Source organism: Panthera leo, chromosome D4 (genome assembly GCF_018350215.1).
Source record: "Panthera leo isolate Ple1 chromosome D4, P.leo_Ple1_pat1.1, whole genome shotgun sequence".
In the NCBI taxonomy this organism is placed as follows: Eukaryota; Metazoa; Chordata; class Mammalia; order Carnivora; family Felidae; genus Panthera; species Panthera leo.
In genome coordinates, this window is record NC_056691.1 from 54,859,894 (window position 1) to 54,884,903 (window position 25,010).

At 37.9% G+C, this 25,010-nt stretch overlaps 1 long non-coding RNA gene across 1 annotated transcript in view; it reads left to right on the plus strand.

Moving 5' to 3' along the window:
* The first annotated feature begins 960 nt into the window (after nt 1-960).
* LOC122205613 overlaps nt 961-25,010 on the plus strand; it is a 32,666-nt gene continuing 8,616 nt past the window's right edge. Inside the window, exons 1-3 of the long non-coding RNA XR_006196168.1 lie at nt 961-1,034; nt 10,554-10,693; nt 11,609-11,681. This is a non-coding gene — a long non-coding RNA (uncharacterized LOC122205613). The remainder of the gene's footprint in view (nt 1,035-10,553; nt 10,694-11,608; nt 11,682-25,010) is intronic.

Genomic DNA, 25,010 nt, shown 5'->3' on the forward strand with positions numbered 1-25,010 from the left:
CTTAATATACTTATGCATCCAAGAGCTAAAAAGCGAAGGGGAGGAACACTTAAGTTTTTACCTTTTCCAATGTTAAAAAGCCCTGAAGGTAAACAGTTGCAGGTTTAAAACCTCATATATTAAATATATTTTAAAAAAGAAACCCAAAGCATGTTCATAATCACATAAGAGGGGCATTAAAATGTTTTCCAATTACACAATATCCTGTCCCCCAAGATATCTCCTTCTAAAAGCAGCTCAGCTGAACATCTCTGCCTTTACCATCCTTCACATTTATCTTACAGAGTGAAACTAATTCTTTCATTACTTTTAGAGATTAATTCTGTGTGCTGACTTCAACAAGACTTGATGTTTTCCATTTGTGCTCAGCCACATTTTAAGCAACACCCTGGGAGATAGAGTCAGTGCTGTGTACAGGGATTTCACCACACAGTTCACATCGAGATCAGCAAAAGGGTGGAAAAATCCCTAGATGCAGTTTTAATTTTGTTGCCAGGGAAAACAACAACAACAACAACAACCAGTGTTCAGAGTCCATCAGGCTTAGCTTCTCTGATGCGCCTCTTCAAAATGCAATAGGCAGGAAACAGCACATCTTGGAGCCTGCCCCCACCTTGAATCACAGTTGCCAGCCAAGCCCAGGAGCCTGGTCCTTGGAGTTCAGCGATCACACTGCCCAGCGTTGCAGGTCATAGGTTCCTGCAGGCTGCTTATCTTCTTTTCAGCATTTGGCAGGTGTGTTTTTACCACTGACTTAATTCTCTGTGTTCCTTAGATGATTCACAGTTATTGCTCCACATGTCACTTTAACCTACTGAGCAAGTTTGCAAGAGTCGTTTATTCATTTTAAAGTGTAATAATGCCTCCTAGTCACAATGGCTGAAGAGGACACAGAGGCCAATGACCTTTACTATTGATTTCCTGAGATGTTTCACAATGACCAGTTAGGTGCAGGTATGGGGACAGAGTAGTATTTGTTAAGCACTCAGGAATCCAAATGCTGGCCCCACCAACTAACTGCATGACAGGGCAAGGTACCTACCTTCTTTGAACTGCAGGTTCCTTATCTGTAAAATGGGGATAATAATGGTACCAACTGGGAGGATATTTAAAAAGCTAATATATGGTGGGGGGGGGGCAGGGAATGCCTGAGTGGCTCAGTCGGTTAAGCATCCGACTCTTAATTTTGGCTCAGGTCTTGACTTCGTTGTTCATGACTTTGGGTTTCGAGTTGGGCTCTGCACTATGAGCAAGGGAGCCTGCTTGGGATTCTCTTTCTCTCTCTTTCTCTGCCCCTCCCCCATTCACCAGATGAACTCTCTCTCTTTCTCTCTCAAAATAAATAAAAAAATTTTTAAAAAGCTAATATATGGGGGAACTTTTAGCCCTGTGCAAATGATGCAGCTGCTGAAGATGATTATCATCTTACTATTTTATTAGAGAAGGGTGATATAAAAGGTTAAAGTTGATACATTTAAATATTTTCTTGAATTGTTTTACCAACGAAAATGAATATAGTGAAGTACTTCTGAAACCAGATGCTTTTTATTTTCAAATTAAAAAAAATTATTTTTGGGGGTGCCTGGTCCAACTTCAGTTCAGGTCATGATCTCATGGTTCATGAGTTCAAGCCCCACATTGGGCTCTGTGCTGACAGCTCAGAGCCTGGAACCTCCTTCGGATTCTGTGTCTCCCTCTCTCTCTGCCTCTCCCTCACTGGCACTCTATCTCTCTCTCTCTCTCAAAAATAAACAAACATTTTAAAAAATCTGAAATTCCTTTAAAAAATTTATTTTTAACTGTATAAAACCACCTTGCTTTATGGACAAGGCCACTTGCCTGAGGTCACAAAGCTGACAGTAGATAAAATTAACACTAAACCTCCAATAACCTTAATTTAAATCCAATGTTCTTTCTACTGCCTTACTCTGCCTTTCCGTGTGTCATCATATTCATCGGTGGAGATTCTCAGGTTGTAGCCATGTTTCTACAGAGGCTTTCTACATATTGGTAACTTCTCATTTTGGCTGTTATAACAGACAACCCCAAAATAACCCTGGTGAAATGAGATTATTTGTCTTTCATGTTAAAGTTCAGGTAAGCAATCCAGGGCTGGAGTGGCCCCGCAACCATCAGAGACCCAGGCTTCCTCTATTTTAATGGCCTTCCCACTTCAGCACATGGTGACCATCTTTGGTTCAAGAGGGCTACTCCAATCTTTACCATCATCTCCACTTTGCAGTAAAGATGTGGAGAGTGGTAAAAGGTGGACTTAATTTTTCTGTTCAAGAGTACACAACGTTTTTGTCCATAGCCCATTCACCTCAACTTAGTCTTATAGTACATGTAGCTGCAAGGGGGGCTAAGAAATGTACTTTTTGGTTAATTCTATTTCTGTGTAAGAAGGGAAGACTGGATATCGGGGTATAATTAATAGTGTTTGACCATACACACACACACACACACACACACACACACACACACACACACTAAGCTTTAAGTAGTGTGATATTTTTCACAAAAGTACTAGAACTTCTGGATTTTAATACAACAGCTGACATGTATATATAAGTTCTAAGCTTCTACAAGGGATAATTAATCTATTTCTTGAAATGTGGTTCAGGATAGCAGCTTTCACCTAATGATCTGGGAAGGTGGCATGGGGTACCACACAGTCTTTATAACACTTAGAGAGCCAACTGATAAAAAATAGACAATACCAAGTGTTGGTGAGAATGTAAAGAAACTAAGTCTTGCACTCTGCTGATGGGAATGCAATATGGTGCAACCAGTCTGTAAAACATTTAGCACTTTGTGAAAATGCTAAATATAGTCAGGGCGCCTGGGTGACTTAGTCTGTTAAGTGTGGACTTTAGCTCAGGTCATGATCTCGTGACTCATGAGTTCAAGCGCCTTGTGAGGCTCTGTGCTGACAGCTCAGAGCCTGGAGCCTGCTTCAGATTCTGTATCTCCCTCTAACTTTGCCCCTCTCCCACTCGTACTCAGTCTGTCTCTCTCTCTTTCTCAAAAAAATAAATAAGCATTTAAAAAAATGCTAAACATAAAATCACCTTGTGACCCAACAATTTCACTCCTAATTATCTACCCAAGAAAAATGAAAACTTATGTCCACACAAAGACTGTATACGAATGTTCATAGGAACATTAGCCATAATATCCAAAAAGTGGAAACAACTCAGATATTCATCAACTGGCAGATGGATAAATAAAATGTGGTATATTTATACTATATATATATATATATATATATATATATATATATATATATATATATCACATTTAAAACACCACATATTGTATGATTCCATTTATATGAAATACTCAGAATAGGCAAATCTACAGAGATAGGAAGTAGTTTAGTGGTTGCCTGTGACTTCAGGGTAGCAGAGTAGGGTGCTGATTGCAAATAAGCATGAGGGTTTTGTTTTGTTTTGTTTTGTTTTGTTTTGTTTTGTTTTGCTTTGCTTTTAGTATATGTGCTGCCGAAGCGAGTACAGTTGAGGGTGTGTGTGTGTGTGTGTGTGTGTGTGTGTGTTTGGTGATAGAAATGTTATAAAATTGTTATTGTAGTAATAGTTATACAACTCTGTAAATTTGCTGAGACTTATTGAATTGTATTATTTTTGAAGGAAAAATAATATAAAAACAGAGGGGGAGGCAAACCATAAGAGACTCTCAAAGAGAACAAACTGCGGGTTGCTGGAGGGAAGGTGGGTGGGGGGATGGGCTAAATGGGTGATGGACATTGAGGAGGGCACTTGTTGGGATGAGCACTGGGTGTTGCATGTAAGTGATGAATAACTGGGTTCTACTCTGGAAACCAATACTACACTGTATGTTAACTCATTTAACATTAAATAAATAAATTGAATTTAAATAAATAAATATTTAAATAAATAAATATTTAAATTGAATTTAAATACATAAATTAAAAAGACAAAAATTGAAGTATAATTAATATACAATGTTATATTGGCTTCAGGTATACAATACATAAATTGCATGCTTTTAAAAGGCCAGTGGAAGTAACATGCATACCCATATATCTTCAACTGGGTTAATTCAGCAGGACCAACCTAGGTCCAGGGACAATGTAGGTACTGGAGATACCAGAGATAAAAATACCTATTCTCCTGTTTGCCAAGGGCTCACATCTTACAGGTTGTCAAGGAAAATTTCACTGAAAGGATTTTTTGATTCCATATAGTGGATTGGATAAGTTAAGTAGAACATTTAAAATTTCATGATTTTCAAAGTGTAACACAGATTCTACTGATAGTTATTCTCCTATTTGACAAGTTCGTGACTTTTTTTTTTTGACAAGTTCATGACTTTTTACTTCTCATATATTCATGTTCATAGCATGACTGCTTCAGATCTGATAACTTTACCTCAAATGGTGTCTTTTGTTTTCTGATAACCATGTTCAGGCCTCCTCCTTTTTTTTTTTTCTTTTTTAGAGAGAGAGAGCACTGGGAGAGAGCAGAAGGAAAGAGAGACAGAGAGAGAGAATCCCCAGGCAGTCTCCACACTCAACATGGAGCCCAACATGGGGCTTAATTCCATTACCCTGGGATCATGACCCGAGCTGAAATCAAGAGTTTGATGCTCAACTGACTGAGCCTCCCAGGTGCTTCCACATTCAGGCCTCTTGAAATATACTCTTAAATGAATTTGTTCTCAGTCCCCAAAAGGAATGAGATGGGTGTCACCAGATGTCCCCTAATGTCTTCTAGATGTAGTCTTCCATGAGTCTAAATGTGTTTTTCATTTGCTGTGTAACCTGGGAAAATCTAGAATTTGAGGATATACCTGAATAGTTGCTGGGGAAATTAAGTGGTTAAACAAGCCATGGCCTGTGCAATACTCAGGGATAGAAAAAGGTGAGCCAGGAGAGTGGCAGCAAGCAATGGGAATAGAAAAACCAAGAGTCCATCACTTTGAACTTTTGCATGGAGAATAAACATGTATAATTTAAGAGGGTACAGAGGACAGTGAACCAAGCATGCTAACAACAGCAGTGTTCAGAGTATATTCCCAAAGTCTGTGAGGTCTGTGAGACCAAACCACACTGTGAGAAGAGATATTACTTATCATTCATTCATCCATTTATTCTTCACATGTTCACCAACAAATATGTTTTGATTCCTCCTATTGCTAGAAGTAAGAATGCTCCTAAGAGCACTGACTTGGCTTCTGGGTCATCTCAGTATCTCATAAACTTTATCCTTCATTTTTTTTTTTTAATTTTAAAGAGTCTATGTCTTCTTGAATTTTATGAAAAAAATTAAGATGAGGTTTAAAATTAGTTCTTTGTGCCTGCAACAAAACTTTACAGAAGGTACTACCTTCCCATGTTTCTTGAGCACTTTGTTTCCCTCACTACAGTATTTCAGAGTACTTTCCAAGTTCACATACATAGCCACAATGTACAACTTTAGGCTTAAATATGACAAACAAAACATTAAATGACCATAACTGATTCAGTTATCTAGTATGAATACCAATAACAAAATTCAAAAAATGATCAGAGAATTCCCTCCAAAAGAACCCCCTAGCCTCAGGTAGCTTTGTGGGTAAGACTTTCAAATGTTCAAAAAACACATGATTCTCATCCTTTGTTAATTGCTTCAAAGATTTTTGTAAAAACATGGAGACTTATCTAATTAATTATTAAAAACTAAAATTATATTGGTACCAACACTTAAAACAATCACAGCAACTATAAACCAAACTTACATATCAATATAGATGCAAAAATTGGGTAAAATAGCTACAAATTAAACTTTAAAATGTATTTAGGGAATTTCAAATAGGATTTCCCCAAGAAATGGGAAGATTTTTTTAATATTAAGAAATATACTAACATTGACATTTGCGACAAACTAAAAATAGCCACAAATTCCTTGACATTCTTCCTATTGAGAGGAAGGGTCTATTTGGCCTCATCTTGAATCTAGGATGACCCATGACTGCTTTGACCAGTTAGAATGATGGAAGTAACACTATGCCAGTTCTGAGTCTAGCCTTTGAGAGGACCAGCAGCTCTATTTTGGTTTCTTGGAGCCTGAGCCACTTGTAAGAAGTTGGACCACCTTGCTACAGAGTCCACATAGAGGCTCTGAGGCTACACAGAGAAGCCAACTGAGCCCAGCTGAGCACCCTAACAGCTATCCCCACCAAAATGCCAAGCAGATGAGTAAAGCCATACTGAACCCTCTCCATGTGCCAGCTCCATACCATCAAATGACTCCAGTCAACATCATATGGGAGAAGAGTCATCTGGCTGAGTCCTGCTTAAATTCTTAACCCACAAAAATCACAAGATATAATAAGATGGTTGTTGTTTTATTTTGGGTAATTTGCTAAACAATTGGATAAACAATAGATAACTAGAACAACAGCCTGACAACATGTGAACTAACAATTCACATAAAAAAGAAAATACCTAATTTATATACACAAATCTTTACTCTTATAAGCACAGCATAGGGAAACCAACATTGTTAAACTAATTTTGGGTGAAGTTTAAGTGAGCTTTCTGAAAGGTAATTTGGCAATCAATATGCATTCAAATATAAAATTTCCAAACTCTTGATCTACAAATTTCACTTCTAGGCATTCCTTCTAAGGAAATAACCCATTAAGGGCACAATGATCTATGTGTAAAGATATCTCTTATAGAGTTATATATAACAGAGAAAAATTGATAACAGTCTAAATACTCATCAGCATAGGGGACTAGTTAAATAAAATATGCACATCCCTCCAATGACATTGTATGAAGGAATTAAAAGGGATGCCTGGAAGATACAAACCAAATTGGCTATAATGTTTATCTCTGTGCCCTAGAATTATGGGACACTTTCACTTTCTGCTTTACACCCTGCCCCATTATATATTACTTTAAAAAATATATAAATTAAAAAAATAAAGGTACAGTATTTGAAAGGAGTCTTCTGTGTGGTTCAGCCTAACTGGAGTTCTTCTCTGGGGCTTGGGACCCATCCTCAGAGTCAAATAAAAACTCTCCAGTTGCCAGGCTTGTCCTCTGTGTATATATGCTATTTCTTCTTCGGATCATGCAGGGACTGGTATTTGGTAGAGACTAGGATTCAAGTGTTCAGCCTCTGATATCCTAGCCATCTGTCTCTCAATTTATAAATATCTATTGGCACCCAGAGATATAACTATGTATGTATACATGCCATCTACAGTTTGAAATTGTAAGCAGAATAATTTCATACCTCTCAGGCAGCCCTGGAATTAACAACTTAATATGAAGATCTTTCTCTACTTAAATTCTGAATCTGTATCATATCATTAACCAATGTTTTCATTACCCTACTTCCAGCTCCTTGACTGGGTTTCTTTTAGGGTACCAGGTTCCCTGTCACTTACCTCTGTGTTGCATGTGTTTGTTTCTTTGTGCTATTCACAAAGTTGAACACAAGCAGGCTGAGGTATTGTCATACTCAGATCAGCAGTCTCTGGCCTTCCAATGCTTCCAAGCATTTCCAAGTTCTTCTCCAAATCTTGCTTAAACCTACTCCAGTTATCTGGAGAACTGGAGAATCCTTTCTTTTTGGGATTGACTTTTTGGGATTAACATGTAGCCATGGTAACAACTGAGTGTTGGTGATAAAAAGAAGCCTTATTTGGAAGAAAACTCTTATTGTCAAAGCAGCTGTGTGTGTGCGTGTGCGTGTGCGTGTGTGTGTGTGTGTGTGTGTGCGCCTTATCTGTCTGAATCAATTATTCATTCCATTATTAAACGGACTTTCTTTTTTATTTTTAATTTAAATTCAAGTTAGTTAACATACAGTGTAGTTTTAAATTCAGGAGTAGAACTGAGTGACTCATCTCTTACATATGACACCCACTACTCATCCCAACAAGTGCCCTCCTTAAATGCCCATCACCCATTTAACCCACGCCACGCACCCACCTCCCCTCCAGCAATCTTCAGTTTGTTCTCTGTATTTAAAAGTCTATTATAGCTTGCCTCCCTCTCTGTTTTTATCTTATTTTTCCTTCCCTTTTCCTATGTTCATCTGTTGTGTTTCTCAGATTCCACATATGAGTGGAATCATATGATATCTGTCTTTCTCTGACTAACTTATTTTGATCATGACCTGATTATATTATTAGTATAATACCCTCTAGTTCCATCCATGTTGTTGCAAATGGCAAGATCTCATTCTTTTTTCATCACCAAGTAGTGTTCATTTTACATATATATATATATATATATATATATATATATATATATGTGTGTGTGTATACATATATATATGTGTGTGTGTGTATATACATATACATATATATTATGTATATACATATATATGTATATGTATATACACACACACACCCCACATCATCTTTATCCGTTCATTAGTTGATGGACATTTGGGCTCTTTGCATAATTTGGCTGTTGTTGATAGCGCTGCTATAAACATTGGGGTGCATGTGCCTCTTTGAATCAACATTTTGTATCCTTTGGATAAATACCTAGTAGTGCAATTGCTGGGTTGTAGGGTAATTCTACTTTTAATTTTCTGAGGAAACTCCATATTGTTTTCCAGAATGGCTACACCAGTTTGTATTCCCACCAATAGTGCAACCCACCAATAGTGCAAGAGGGGTTCCCTTTCTCTGCATCCTTGCCAACACCTATTGTTGCCTGAATTATTAATTTTAGCCATTCTGAAAGGTGTGAGATGGTATCTCATTGCAATTTTGATTTGTATTTCCTTGATGATGAATGATATTGAGCATCTTTTCATGTGTCTGTTAGCCATCTGGATGCTTCTTTGGAAAAGTGTCTATTCATGTCTTCTGTTCATTTCTTCACTGGATTATTTGTGTTTTGGGTGCTGAGTTTGATAAGTTCTTTATAGATTTTGGATACTAACTCTTTATCCAATGTATCATTTGCAAATATCTTCTCCCATTCTGTGATTGTCTTTTAGTTTTGTTGTTTCCTGCACTGTACAGAAGCTTTTTATCTTGATGAGGTTCCAATGGTTCATTTGTGCTTTTATATCCCTTGCCTCCAGCAATATGTCAAGTAAGAAATTGCTGTGGCCGAGGTCAAAGAGATTGCTGCCTGTTTTCTCCTGTAGGATTTTGATGGTTTCCAGTTTCACATTTAGGCCTTTCAGCCATTTTGAATTTATTTTTGTGTATGGTGTAAGAAAGTGATCCAGTTTCACTCTTCTGCATGTCACTGTTCAGTTTTCCAAGCACCATTTGCTGATGAGACTGTCTTTTTTCCATTGGATACTCTGTTCTGCTTTATCAAAGATTAGTTGACCATACATTTGTGAGTCCATTTCTGGGTTCTTTATTCTACTCCATTGATATATGTGTCTATTTTTGTGCCAGTACCATACTGTCTTGATGATTACAGCTTTGTAATATAGCTTAAAGTCCAGAATGTGATGTCTCCAGCTTTGGTTTTCTTTTCTTTTTTGTTTTTTAAATGGTTCATTTATTTTTCAGAGAAAGAGAGACAGAGTGTGAGTGGGGAAGGGGAAGAGAGAGAGGGAGACACAGAATCTGAAGCAGGATCCAGGCTCTGAGCTGTCAGCATAGACCCCAAGGTGGGGCTCAAACCCACAAACCAGGAGATCATGACCTGAGCTGAAGTCAGAGGCTTAACCGATTGGCCACCCAGGTGCCTCACCAGCTTTCGTTTTCTTTTTCAACATTACATTGGTTATTTGGGGTCTTTTCTGGTTCCATTCTGTGAAGAATGCTGGTGTTTTTTAAATTTTAGTTATTTATTTTTTATTTTTGAGAGAGATAGTGCATGAGCAGTGGAGGGACGGAGAGAGACACACACACACACACACACACAGGATCTGAAGCAGGCTCCAGGCTCGAAGCTGTCAGCACAGAGCCCAATGCGGGGGTCAAACCCATGTGCTGTGAGATCATGCCCTGAGCCGAAGTTGGACACAACCGACTGAGCCACTCAGGTGCCCCAAGAATGCTGGTGTTATTTTGATAGGGATTGCATTGCATGTGTAGATTCTTTGGGTAGTATTGACATTTTAACAATATTTGTTCTTCCAATAAGACAACAAAAAGAAGTAAAAGGCATCCAAATCAGCAAACTTTCACTCTTTGTAAATGACATGATACTCTGTATGGAAAACCCAAAAGACTCCATCAAAAAACTGCTAGAGCTGACACATGAATTCAGCAAAGTTGCAGGATACAAAATAATTGTACAGAAATCGGTTGCACTTCTATCTACCAATAATGAAGGCAGAAAGAGATATCCAAGGAATTGATCCCAATTATAATTATGCCAAAAACCATAAGATACCAAGGAATAAACCTAACCAAAGAGGTAAAAGATCTGTGCACTGAAAACTATAGAAAGCTTATGAAAGAAATTGAAGAAGACGCAAAGAAATTGAAAAACTTTCCATGCTCACGGATTGGAAGAACAAATTCTGTTAAAATGTCGATACTGCCCAAAGCAATTTAAACGGAGCTTCTTCTTACACTGTCTGTATTAGAAGCAGGCTGACGCATATTTAGAAGAGACCTCAAGTATTCAGAATGGAGAAAAAGCAATCCAGATGAAGCTGGAATCATTGAAGAGTAGACGGGAGACCGACAGGATAGTAATGGCACTCCTTCGAGGAGACAGTGAAAGGTAAGGAAGTCAGCCAGTGATTTGATTTTAAGGAGTTACCAGTCAAGAGCTATTTTCTTTTCTTCATAAAAATAGAAATATCTTAATTTTTCTTGAATACATGTTTGTGGCTAAAATTCATATAATACAAAGGAATTAATAGCCCCCTCATATCTCCTGTTTATAATCCCATACCCCTAGAGATAAATACTGTTACCAGTTTATTCTATACACTTACAGATACTTTATACATATATGGTTTACACACACACACACACACACACACACACACACATATATTTGTGCTATACAAGTGTGTGTGTGCATGTGTGAACATATTTAATCTTTAAACACAAATGGGATCTGTACCAGTTAGGATTAGATTTGGCTATATATAGCAGAGACTCTTTTTTTTTATATGAAATTTATTGTCAAATTGGTTTCCATACAACACCCAGTGCTCATCCCAACAGGTGCCCTCCTCAATGCCCATCACCCACTTTCCTCTCCTTCCCAGCCCCTTCAACCCTCAGTTTATTCTCAGTTTTTAAGAGTCTCTCATGGTTTGCCTCCTTCCCTCTCTAACATTTTTTTTCTCCTTCCCCTCCCCCATGGTTTTCTGTTAAGTTTCAGGATCCACATAGGAGTGAAAACATATGGTATCTGTCTTTCTCTGTATGACTTATTTCACTTAGCATAACACTCTCCAGTTCCATCCATGTTGCTACAAAAGGCCATATTTCCAGAGACTCTTAAAAATACAATTGAATGAAATAAATGTTCATTTCTCTCTCACAAGATAACAACAACAAAAACAAAAACACAAACACAAAAACAAAAACAAAACAGGAGGTAGGTATTCCAGAACTAATATGGTGGCTTCATAGTCATCAAGAACCTGACACCTTCCATTTTCTCATTCTATTGTCCCTACAGTGTGATTCTTATCTTCATGGTACAAAACGGTCCAAATTTCAGCCATTACATTCCAAGCAGCTGATTGGAAAAGGTGAGGAATAAGGATACAACTGTCCTTTTTAAGGAAGCTTCTGATTATACCTCATTGACCAGAATTTAGTCATATGGCCACATTCTTGCAAGGCAGGCAGGGAATACACCTTTTAGCTGAGTGACATTGTGCTTAGCTAAACAAAAGAGTCCCTTGATTCAAAGAAGTAGGCTATTTGGCAGGCAGCTAACATTCTCTCCTGATGTCATACTGTTTTTAAAGTTCTGAAACCTGGCTTTACTGCTTAATATATTGTGAACATTTTCTACTTTTAATAGCTGAATAATATTCTATTATGTGACTGTTACATGACTATTCTATGCCAGAACTGGTTTAACTAAGTCCCTATCAATCAATGAGTATCTCAGTTGTCTTCTTTTTTTTCTTTTTTTCTCCCCCCTCCCCCCAAAAGATATTTTCTACTCCTGTAGGCAAAAACCATAGAAGACAATTTCCATGATATCATTAACTTCTGGTCTGTCACTTCTCTCAACATTTCTAACTTTGTTCTCAATTCAATGTAATGTGTACTTACTAGCAGGTACCTTTCTTTCCCGTACTTTATACATAATGCTTCCTGAGGCTCTGACCACAGCTCCTTCTAGTCAACTCCTGTGGCTTCAAATCTCATCCTTCTGTTAGTGGGCTCTATTGAGTACATAATCTTTAGCCCATTTCTAGGAATTTGCCCTACAGATATACTTTCAAATGTCAGAAGATATATATCCAAGAATGCTCATAAACATTATTTGTAATAATAGCAAAAACGACCACAAAGGCAGGGGGAAAAAATCTTATTTTTCATTAGGTGAGTCAAATAAATTATGGCACACTTATGTAATGGGATACAATGCAACCATTAAAAACCATTGATCTATGTATACTACTATGGAAAGCTTTTCAAGACATGTTAGTGGGTGCAAAATAAGATGCAAAGCAATATATATATATTATATATGTTATATAATATATATGTAATATATATATTACATATTCTGTAAAACTTGACCTTAATATTATAAGTAAAGTCCAAAAAATTTCAGTGGTCCAAGATGTGAGTTTCCTTTACTGTGAGGTTAATGAAATGACCCCTACCTGGAGTTAAGGTCCAGTATGGGGACCCAAATCCTATCTAGTCCTAACTACAGTTTGCTGCTACCTGGTGGCAGTAACCCACTCCAGTTTAAACATTCCTGGGCTGCAGTTTCTGGAATAGCAGTAGTGCTTCCAGACATCTTCTGATTAACTGGCTCCATTTTACCCAGGGATATTGGGCCTAGAAAATAATGAGAATGTAGAAACCCATTTTTTGCCTTCCCATTTCCTGAGATAATAGGGCAGTCTGTTGACTTCCTTTCTTTCCCACTCACCATATCTCACCTCCCTGCCTGAAAGCCTGGCTGAGATAGAACATGAGCTAAATTCATTGTATCAGAATCTAAACTCCCCTGGGGCCACTCTGCCACTTACATTGCATATACTTATATTTAGTATGTTGCACAGTTTTCTTTACATTATTATGTCTTTCTAAAAGTAAAATTAGTACGAAAGTAAAATTAGCAAAATATGAAAAGATAAGCTACAGTTGAAATCACTTGATTAATAGTATTTAAAACACACACACACACACACACACACACACACACACACACACACAATGCCTATCAAACTGCTGATGCTGGAGGAGGGTTGCCCCAAGGGGGCAATGAAGAGATTGACAAAAAGTTTTCCGCAGTCCTAATCAGATCCTAATCAGATCCTAATCAGATCTCTTCTCTGATGACAAGTGACACAGAAAGGACATCAACTGGCCTTACCAAAAAGCTAAAGAGAACATTTATTGATTCAAAGACCCTCATCCAAAGATGACCCATGTCCCAAACTTGCCACTTATTATCTCCACTTCCCAATGGATACCAAGAACCAGGATGATATGGGGGGAATTAGGAGTCTTAAAATGATTCCTGTGTATCTAAAAGACACAGAAATCTGGAAATGAACTTGTGGAAGACATCCCAGTGGATCACAGTGAGGTCACCTTCATACCACCACTTCAGGGTGACACCAACAGGCTGACCACCCTGGTTTTCTGGTTACCAGGCCATAGTAACTGTGTGGTTGACAGAATGTATGAGTAGCAGACTATATTGCAATGACTCAATACAAAGACAATCACAGACACGAGATACGGCGTATTACTCAGATGTCTGTTGAAAATTGGAATCCACGGTTGAGTGGCTTTGTGTCTTAAGACACTTTTTTCTCACTTCTTGTACTTGAAGAAATAATATTCCCACTTTTTCTTGATTCCTTTTCTTCTTGTTCTGTTGTGCTTAACAATTACATTAAGAATTGCTTCTCTTTTTCTTTGTTTCCCTTAGGAAATTAATAATACGTGTTTAAATCAAAAGACATACAGATCACTTTTTAAAAATCATGTGGTAGTAATAGTTAATAATAGAAATACTCTTTAAGCAAAGCAGTTATTTAGGTTTTTTTAAAAAGGCGATTGGTGTGTGTGTGTGTGCGCACGCATGTGTGCTTTGCAAATGGGAATTCATAGCAAGAATTCATGAGAATTCTTCTGGGGATTCTTCTGTTATTCTCAGCAACCTTATTTCTCAAAATTTTTCTTTATTGAAAAATTCTATTTAAAATATAAATATTGTCCATTAGAGTGGAGTTATTAATCCATAAATAGAATTTAATCTCTCCAAATCATGGTTTATAAATATTCACGTGTAGGTTGAATATAGTTTTTAAGTCAGGTTTTATTTCTGTATATGGAAATAAATGATTTAAAATTATCCTATTCGACTCAGGGCAAAGACGTATGAAAAACTACATTGGCTTTATGATATGTAAATTGGAGCACTTTCAGATTATTTTTTGAATATTTTGGGATGGCTAACTGATGAATGTATAATACAAGCAATTTGTATTTTAAATTTACATGTGACAACTTTTTTATGCTTAGTCATACATAAGAAACATGTTTTAAGGTGTGTCTGGGTGTGTCAGTCATGCATCTGACTCTTGGTTTCAGCTCAGGTCATGGTTTCACAGTCTGTGGGTTCTAGCCCCATGTCGGGCTCTATGCTGATAGTGTGGACAGAGCCTGCTTGGGATTCTCTCTCTCTCTCTCTCTCTCTCTCTCTGCCCTTCCGCTGCCCTCACTCTCTCAAAATAAATACATTTTTAAAAAATTTTTAGAAAAAGAAACATGTTTTTAATAACAGCAATAGCAATAAAAACTCATGAATTTTAAACTGAAACTAAAACTGAAACTATTTTTTGGGGGTGCCTGGATGGCTCAGTCGGCTAAGCATCCAACTTCAGCTCAGATTATGATCTCACAGTTCATGACTTCGAGACCCACATCAAACTCTCTGCTCTCAGCACAAGCCTGCTTCACATCCTCTGTCTCCCTCTCTCTCTCCCTCTCTCTCTCTCACACAAATAAATGAACATTAAAAAACACTGAAACTATTTTTCAAGTGAAATACTTACTGAATACAAAACATCCCAAATGATTCAGTCACCCCTTAGCATCAAGTAAAACTGAACATGATTTGATTGTCCGTATGCAAGTCTCCAAACAAATGAAACAACGTTTCATTCCTGCTTATTCCCACCAATAATTTATAAAAATCAATGTCAATACTCAAGGCTAAACAAAACAAAATAAAATCAAAATCATCAAAACATAGGAAGAAAGAAGGGCTTGTATTCTGGGAGGGAGAGGGAGAGGGAGAGAGGGAGGATAGAAACAAACTACAGGTAGCAACAACAGACCAATAGAGAAAACTTAACTGTGTATCTTTAACATCCTGAATACAGTTACTGTTCAATGAAAACTTGAAGCAGCAAGAACATGAAAGTCAAACAATAGAATCTTTCTTGTTAAGAAAAAGGAAGTAAATGGGAAACATCTTTCCTCTGGACAAAACAGATACTAAAACAGCTGTTGGTCATAATGTGGCAAAAGGAGGGTGGATAGATGATTTGGAGCCGCACATGTGCCCCCAACTCTCCTGAATTCTGATACTTCACTCCCATCCCCAACAATCCTTCCTTTATGTAGTAAGCTCTCCCCAGGAGAGCTACTATTACTCATGGAAATGAACCAAATCCTCCAAGTATACTGGAACAGAAAACATAGTTGCTCATCACTCTTCTAGGGCATCTGTACATAAAAACATCTGCTTCCTTACAGGGGAAAACAATGAAAGCAAAAAATAAATTCTCTAGGAAGCAAAGTATGCAAAGACCAAGATCTTTGAAATTTGTAATTAACAATTAATTTTTGTTCTTGGATACACATCCCATTAATCTAAATAATTTGGCATAGAATCTAGAACATAGTAGGCATTCAATAAATATTTGTTGAATACATGAATGAATAAAAATATATCACATAGCTAATATTCAAAAACTGAGGACATCAAGGTTATTGTTTCTCTTCCAATGAATTAAGTATGGCTCCTGCCACAGCAATTCTAGTATAGCATTCAGTACACTTGCGGATACTAGGAACTAACGTTAGTATCTTAAAAAGAAACCAAATTTGTACACAAAGCAAATGTGTATTGCGCACCCACCATGTATAAGGTTCTGCACTTGGCAATGCTGGGTTGCTACAAGAACCGTAGAACAAGGTCCTACCCTCAAGCTACAAGTCTATTTCTCTTTCCTTCTGTGGGTAATGTGAAACACTGGCCAAATTAGTGAAGCAGCTAAGTCCGCAGCAAATGCCCTTCCTGTGAAAACATCCTTGGCTGTCTGGCTGTATCATGGGTGGCGGAGGGGGGGGGGGGGGCGGCCCCCACCCATGGGGGGGGGAGGGGGCCCTGAGCCCAACCACAGGTGACAGCAGGAACATCTGGAAAAAGCATGAAGTCAGATGAGGTACTGAGAGGGCCACAGGGAAGGGAGAAATGTAAGTGATAGGGCTGCCCGCTCTGCCCCGAGTTAAAAGTTTATCATCCTCTCCCTCTTAAGAGCTCCCGTGTTTCATCAGCCAACCACAGAGGTGACTGAAATGTCACACCAGTTCTGAAAGGGTCAAAAACATAGTTTTTAAACTATGTTTCAAAAAACATCATTTTTTTTAAAAAGTGATTCTCCTTGTAAATACTCCTGACTAGTAATCCATTGTGTGTTCATAGCAATTTGTTCATTCATTTGCCAATTGATAAATGTTTATGATTTTTTCCAATTATGAATAAAGCCACTTAAACATTTATGAACAGGTTTTTGTGTGGATATACATCTTATTTTCTCTTGAGTAAATAAATATCTAGAAGTGGAATTGCCAGGTCATCTGGTAAGTATATGTTTAACTTTTTAATAACTGCCAAACTGTTTTCTTAAAGTGGGTATACATTTTGTATCCCTACCAGTGATGCATGTGAGTTCCAATTGGTCTGTCTTCTCACTAGCACTCTGTGTGTTATAAGTTGCTTTTTTAATTTTTTATTTGATGGGTAGTGATATGTTGTATTGGTTTTAATGTGCATGTCCCTGACAACTGATGATGTTGAGTATCTTTTCATATGCTAAATGGAGAGGTGGTCTGGAATTATAGTATTTTCCATTTCTCTTAAATCTTCGTCTGCCTTATAATATTTGATTGTTGGCTGGACAAATGAAAATTATATTTAGTGATAGTGTGAGACCCAACAAACTATCCTTTTTTCTCTGCAAAATACCCAGTACTTTAGCAGTCTGGGACAAAGCTTTGAGGGTTTTTTTGCAGGCTGGAAAAACCCCATGCTTCCAGGTTGTGGCCTTTGAGTGTCTCAAGAGGAACAGATATTACAGTAGGGCCTCTCTGTCTTTGAGGCGGTAGAATACCAATCCTCAAACCTTCATGCAACTGAGTTCTCAAAACCTTTGTTCTATGTCTCAGCTGCTTCCAGTGGTTTGCCAAATGTCAGCCCTAGGGTTCCAAAATACAGTGTGGGTCATTTCTCAAGTTCTCAGTGTAGCTCTCCCTTTCAGTTTCCTTTTGACTACCAGTAAGTCCTCCTTTGGTTCACCTTTTTGAACTCTAATCATTTCCTTGTTCTAATTTCTTACTATCTCATTTGGTCTCCAATGCTTGCATGAAAGTGTGTGTGTGTGTGTTTCAGCTTTTTTAATTTCCTTCAATGGGAGGTACAGTTGGAATTATATAGTCTGCCAGTCCTTGAATCTCAAATAATTGGGAGACCAAAAATAAACAAATAAATAAGTGAACAGATACATGTCAGGTGGTGAAAAGTGTTATAGAGGAAAAATAAGGCAGAATAAAGGATATAGGAATGCCAGGGATGAGGGAAAGAGTTGTCGAATAAGATCTTTCTAAGATGATAATATTTGGGCAAATAACTCTGAAAAGTGAGAGGTAGTTGTTCTGGGAAATTGTGGGTAAGCTGGAACACAGTGTGTACAAGGGGAACAGGGAGCAAGAGATTAAAAACATGGAGTGAGAGAGGGAGCTGAGGGTAAAGTCATGGAGAGCCTTGTAGGTCATCTTGTCTTCAGATCTTACTCTGAATGAGGAGCCATTAAAGGCTCTGGTCTCTATGTGAAAACAGATGTGGTGGGGAAGGTGGGGAGGAAGAAAGAATCCAGTTGGGAAGTTGCTGAAATAATTCAGGTGAGGGGGCGAAGCATGATACACACTCGGACCAAGAAAATAGCAGTGAAGTTGGTGAAAAGTTCAGATTTTTTATATACAGTGTTTTATATACAGTGTATTGGTAAAACCAATAGGATGTACTGATGGATGTGGGGTATAGAGGAAGACTGGAAGTAATTTTTTTGCCTGGGCAACTGGACAGAGATAGCATTTTCTGAGATGTGCAAAGCTATACAAGGAGAGGTTTGTCAGTGGAGCAATCAAGGATGTTGTTGAGATCCCTAATAGATATTCAAATGAATTCAAGTTTGAGGAGATGGTTGGCTATGAGCTTGTAATTTAGGAAAGAGGTCCGGGCTAGAAATTTAAATTTCCGAATTATGGGTATGTAGATGCTTTCAAAGCTAAGAGACTGGGGATGGCATTACCTATGAAGTTAATAAAGACAATTAAAAAGGCTTTAGGCTAAACTCTGAAGGGTCTTAACACTTAGCAGTCAGTAGATAAAGAGGGCCTGACCAGCCAGAATAGAAGGAGAACCAAGAGAAACTGATGTCTCAAGCCAAATGAGGGAAGGGTTCCAAGAAGGAAGCATGAACAACAGTTCTGAGAGGTTCAAGTAAAGCCATAGATTAAGCAATGTCCAGGTCACTGATGGCTTTGACAGGGGCTGTTTCAGTAAATGAGATTGATAAAGGGAAAAAATGACTCTTCTTTTTATTTAAAAATAGCCTTTACCAAGTTTAATAAAGGAGATGATGCTTATTGTACCAACATGAGATTTACTAATTTTCCTCTGAGACAGTTAATGTGAATTACATTGATAAGCCAATTGCTCAAAGAGGCTTTACTTATTCTGAATAATCTCATCATTACTTAAATTAGGACTTTAATATTCTAGAAAGACATACCTTTACTTACGAAGGAAAGAGCAAGTTTTAGAAAAGTGAATCCAAACAATCAATGGCATTTGACAATATTGGCATTAGAATGACATTCGTTCTTTTGAGCAAAACCCAAGAAAAATAATTCTAATAGGACCCTCTGGGCAGCAGCAAATAACAGCCTTGCATGATGTCATCTCAATAGATAGAAGCCCTCCCCAACCTTGCCATGAAAAATGCTCAGTGGTTTGTCTCTTTATTTATCTGAAGTATTATTTTTTTGGCCTCAGAAATAGCTTTGTCTACTCCAATTTCTGGATTGTCTTTTATTTTTCATATTCTCAAATTTCTCTTATTTATCTAATACCCTCATATTTTGTGATATGGGAGCAGGTGGACATTACATAATTTTTGAGCTCTTATACAAAACAAAAGTAACATTTAGAATCTTAAAATAACACAAACAAGCTTTCATGTCTATAAATTCCCAAACATTAAATTTTCTTTCACTAAAATATTTCCTAATTGTCTTTTAATTAAAATTTTTTTCAATAAAATATTAGATATGCTTAAACTACTTAAGATATTTAAAATTGGAAATGGTGGGGGGTTTGGGTGGCTCACTCAGCTAAGCATCTGACCTTGATTTCGGCTAAGGTCATCATCTCACAGTTCATGAGTGCAAACCCTGAGTCGGGCTCCATGCTGACCAAGTGGAGCCTGTTTGGGATTCTCTCTCTCTCTGTCTCTCTCTCCTTCTCAAATAAATACATAAATAAATAAATAAATAAATACTTAAAAAAAAAAAAAGAATGATAGCATTGGAGTCCATCTCACTTAGGTTTAAATCCCAGGTCTTCTACTTAGTTTCATAACCTTGAGAAAGCCACTTAATCTTTCTTAACCTCATTCTTCACCTATAAATGGGGATAATAGTACCTGCCTCACAGAGTTATTATGATGATTTTATAAGATTATATATGAAAAGCACTTAACATAAGGCCAAGCCTTTGGCAGGTGCTGAATAAAAAATTACTGTTTCACCATCATCATCATCATTTGAATTGGACAATCTCCAAAGTCAAGTAGCTTAAAATAAAACAAAACAAAAAAACTAGAGTAAGTATGATCATTGCCAAAGGTTGGAATTCGAGTTCACAAGGGAGATATCTATTTATATTAAGGCTTTAACAATAAAACACACTAAAGAGGAGAGGTCAGGATGATTCATTGCATTCTTTGTGCTGGATGCCAGGTGTTTTTATATATACATCTCAAGTAAGCTTGACGACAACCCTGGAAGGGAGATAGTATATGCCCACTTTACAGATGAGAAAATTGAAACTTAGCGGGGTGACGTGATTTGGCCAAGATCATGCAACTGTTAACTTGCAGAATCATTGCTCAACTCCAATTTGTTTAACTCCAAAGCCCCATTTCAACTAAACTTCCAAAGTAGAGTCACTTTGGGGACTATTCCAACTGGACTGCTCACCCTTATGCAGACTACATCTGAACTGAAAACATGAGTTTGAGAGTGACCCAGGCTTTGTCACCCTCAACTTTTATTCTCTCTCTTCTCACACAATCTGATCATACCAAAGGAACTCCAGAATTAAGAGAGCTCATAACCACATCTGCTGCCTGCATACAGCCTGACTGCTGGCTCGACTCTACTGGTTCTTCTCTGCATGGAGTTGGAACATTTCACTACCCTGGACAGTGCTTTTCCCCATACTGAGCAAATCCGATGGAGCCGGATCAGGGCTGACTATACTTCCTGTGGTCCCAGGAACACAGTCACGATAATTACCAGTCAACTTTGGGTTGAAGAAGTTGCCTGACTCAGCAAGGCTGGCATTTCCTCCTACACAATTCTTTCCAGTTCATTGGCATTGGTATCCAGGAGTGGCTGGAGAATTTTGATAACAGCTTGCTGGTTGGATTCCAAGAGAATAGCTCAGATTCTGCTGAAGACTCATCAGAAAGTGGAGAAATACTGACAAAGGAAGTTAATGATGACCCCTTTGGAAACTTTGACTACCTCTACAGATGCCTTCACAACTATTTAAAGTATCACCTTGGAGCTAACTGAGACACCAGAAAAGGAAACAAACCCCATGAATGGAAATTAACAATCAGGCTGTGACCCACTTAAGTAGGTGTTATGCGGCTTGCCAAAGGCCTGCCAGAGAGCACACCCTGGGTTAATGGCTTGGTGCCTTCCTTTTCATCACTTTTATTATTTTTTTAAGTTTATTCATTTATTATTTCTGAGGGAGAGAGAGAGCACAAATAGAGGAGGGGCAGAGAGAGAGAGGGAGACACAGAATCCAAAGCAGGCTCCAGGCTCTGAGCTGTCAACACAGAACCTGATGTTGGGCTCAAACTCACAAACAGTGAGATCATGACCTGAGCCGAAGTCAGACGCTTAACCAACTGAGCCACTCAGGTGTCCCATTCTTTTCATCACTTTTAGATGAAAGTTACAATTGTCTCCTAATTCCCTTGCAGAACTGTGCCCTCTTCCTCCCTCACCTCCATTCTTGGTAGCTTTTTCTAACTACTAACTAACTACTTCATAAAACACAAGCAAAGAACTAGAAAAGGTGACTGGTTCAAACAATTGTGGATATTAACATGTTAAGTTATATTTACCATGTAATATAGAAGTCATGAATCGTGAGTTAAGACACTGTATTTCTGTAAGCTGTGGGCAATACTTGGCACACTTAGAGTGATTCATAAAAGTTCTTTAAAGACCTTCCAAGACTGGAACCCAATCAACACCTCTAGTTACACCTCCTTTGCTATTTAATCTATGCTCTTGTCTAACACTGTCTAATAGGAATAAAATGTGAGTGACTTATGTCATTTTAAAAAATATTTTAAAAACTAAAAGAAACAGGTGAAATTAATATTAAGAACATATTTAACCCAATGTATCCAAAATATTATTTTAACATTTAACCAATATAAAATAATTATTAATGACATAAATTCTTCTTCTTTTTTTTTTTTTTTGGTACCAAGGCTTCAGAATCTAGTGTATATTTTACACATACATCTCCTTTCAATGCTCACTAGCCACATTTCAAGTGCTCAGTAGCCTGATGTAGTTAATGGTGACCTCATGGGATAGTGCAGCTCTAGTCAAAGAAGTTGGAAGAATACACAAATAAGGAAGTAGTACAAGCTCTCCAGAGGAAAGTAAATATAGAAGGATTTAAGGCATTCTTGCTATTGCATAAACTTTGCTCCCCAGGAGGATGTGCTGAGACTCACTAGTAATTAGCCTACACCATTTTGGTCTGATTTTGAGGGAAGTAGAAACTGAATGAGGAAGCCGCCCAAGCTGTGAAATGTCTTAAAGGCACAGAACCTTATAAACTAAGAGTGCTCTGCCAAGAAAAAAGACCGTTTAAATGAGCGAGTGGGAACGAGAAGGATGAGGATGCGGAGAGAAGGCTCTATTACTTCTGAGATCCCTTCTAACCTGGGAGTTTTATGATTCCATATTCTATCAATTTTGTAAATGAGTACTTTTAAAGTGTTTTGCAAATGTTTGTTCTTTTTAAATAATTTAACTATTCAAGCTAAAATTTGGTCGATGCTACAAATTCAGGAAATGAAAAATTTAAGTGCCGATCCCATCCTAAGTGGATGAACAGGGGTTCAGGTTTCTGGGGTTCACATCAAAGAAGGTTCTAACTTATTTGCAGGTACTTTGCATAGTTGCCTAAAACAGTGGGTTTGGAATCTGAAAGATTCTAGGTTCTAGGTTGGCTCTCGTGGTTACAGGAATTGCAACTTTGGATGAGTCTCTTAAACTCTATATATCATCTATATGATGGAAATAATAATATCTATCACTCAAACTTCATGAAAGAATTTACTTAGATAATATGCAAATCTCCCACAAAATTCTCCACAAATGGTAGTGATTATGCCTTGTTACTTTACAGTTTTGATTATTCAAGGACAGCCATTCCCATGTAGTAAAACCTTTGGAATGGTTTCTTCACGTTGGTGGAAATTTTCCTTATAGCAACAGCTAAAAAAATGGCTACATAAAATAGTATTTCTTCCAACTCCAAAGGGCTCCCTTCCAAAACAGCCACTTAGGAACAAGAGCCACTGAAAAGTGATTGATGTCTTCTCATCAGCCCATGGCAGGAACTGGTTTGTGTAGCAGCATCAGGCTGAACTGAGAAGAACCAGGGACTAGACACATCCTTTGCCAGGGGGCTCCCAGTGGAGTTCTTGCACACTATTCTTCAGTGTGCTGTGACTCAAATTCAATTCTAAGCTGTAGTTGTGTGACTAAAAGCCTAAAGGAGAAAACAAACAAAGAAAACAAAACCCCCAAACAGCCTCAAAGTCCTGCCGCTCTGAAAGACCTCTGGCAACAAGAAACATCCCTTTAGTAGGGCGGAAGGGCCAAGAGAAGCATTTCCATTTTGCAACTCTCTTACTAACCAAAAACACAGGAGAGGTTTTCAAATACGTGTACATTGACAAAGGATTAAAAAATCACAGGGGAGGGCGTGGGTGGGAAGCAGCACAAAGTTTCCTGGACATCTCTGTCCAACACCACATATTTAGAGGTCATGTCAGAAAATGATACCTGCTCATAGGACTTGCTTCCTTTTAAGTCACAGCTTTACATCGTTGGCTTATTCTGGAAATAATAATTGCTCCTTCCTGGGGTGCCTGGGTGGCTCAGTCAGTTAAGCATCTGACTTACAGTTCGTGGGTTTGAGCCCTGCATTGGGCTCTGTGCTGACAGCTCAGAGCCTGGAGTCTGCTTTGGATTCTGTGTTTCTGTCTCTCTCCACCCCTTCCTCGGTCTCTCTCTCTCTCTCTCTCTCTCAAAAAAAAAAATAAATAAACACTAAAAAGTTATTAAAAAATAATAATTGTTAATTCCCAAGGATTGTTTTGCATTCCTAAAATATCACACTGCCAGGAATACTTTGAAAAGCTTCATTGTTCAGGGTCTTGGGTCCTTGACTGATAGGTCCCACCCAATGAACTGGTGCATAAAATAGATAACCTAGAAGCCAACAGCCTGGTTTTGAGCCAGACAGACCTACCATTAGAACTTTGGCCCTGCTCATTTAGTAGCTTGTGATCTTGACAAATCACTCTCTTAATTCTCAGTTCCTTCTATAAACTATGGATAAAAAGATATCTACCTCATAGGATTATTGGCCCAAATAAGAAAGCCTATAAAGTACTTAACATAGTGACTGGCATGTAGTAGTATGTCAATAAATGTTGGCTGTTTTCCTATACAAAATTTTTGGGACTGTGTCTTAGCAGTTTCCAAAAAGTGAAACTAGAGAATTGCCAAATAATAGCAATCTATGCAATCCCAACAATTTATGCAACAGAATAATATTGCAGCAAGACCATTTACCTAGCTCCACACAAAGCTCCTGAAGAAGAAAAACATCTGTGAATAAAGCACAGCCCATTAGAGCTGGAAGAGCCCTTAGATACCACTCAGTTTAAACTTTTCTTTTCTAAACAAATGAAATCTTTGAGAGGTAAAGTAACTTGTCCCATGTGAAAAGCTAGTTAGAGGCAGGGCCCAAGTTCAAATCCAAATATCTTGACACTTAATTCTGTGATCCAATGAGTTCAAGTGCTTTTGCAGTTAAAACAACTCCTGAAATGCCAAGACATGAGTCATCACAGGGAAAATCTCCTGTATCTCTCATTCATCCCATTAGCCATTCATTTGAAATTCCATGGTCATATCCTAAGATGCTCTCTCAACAGCAAACAGAGGGCAAATGATGACAAGAAACTGCC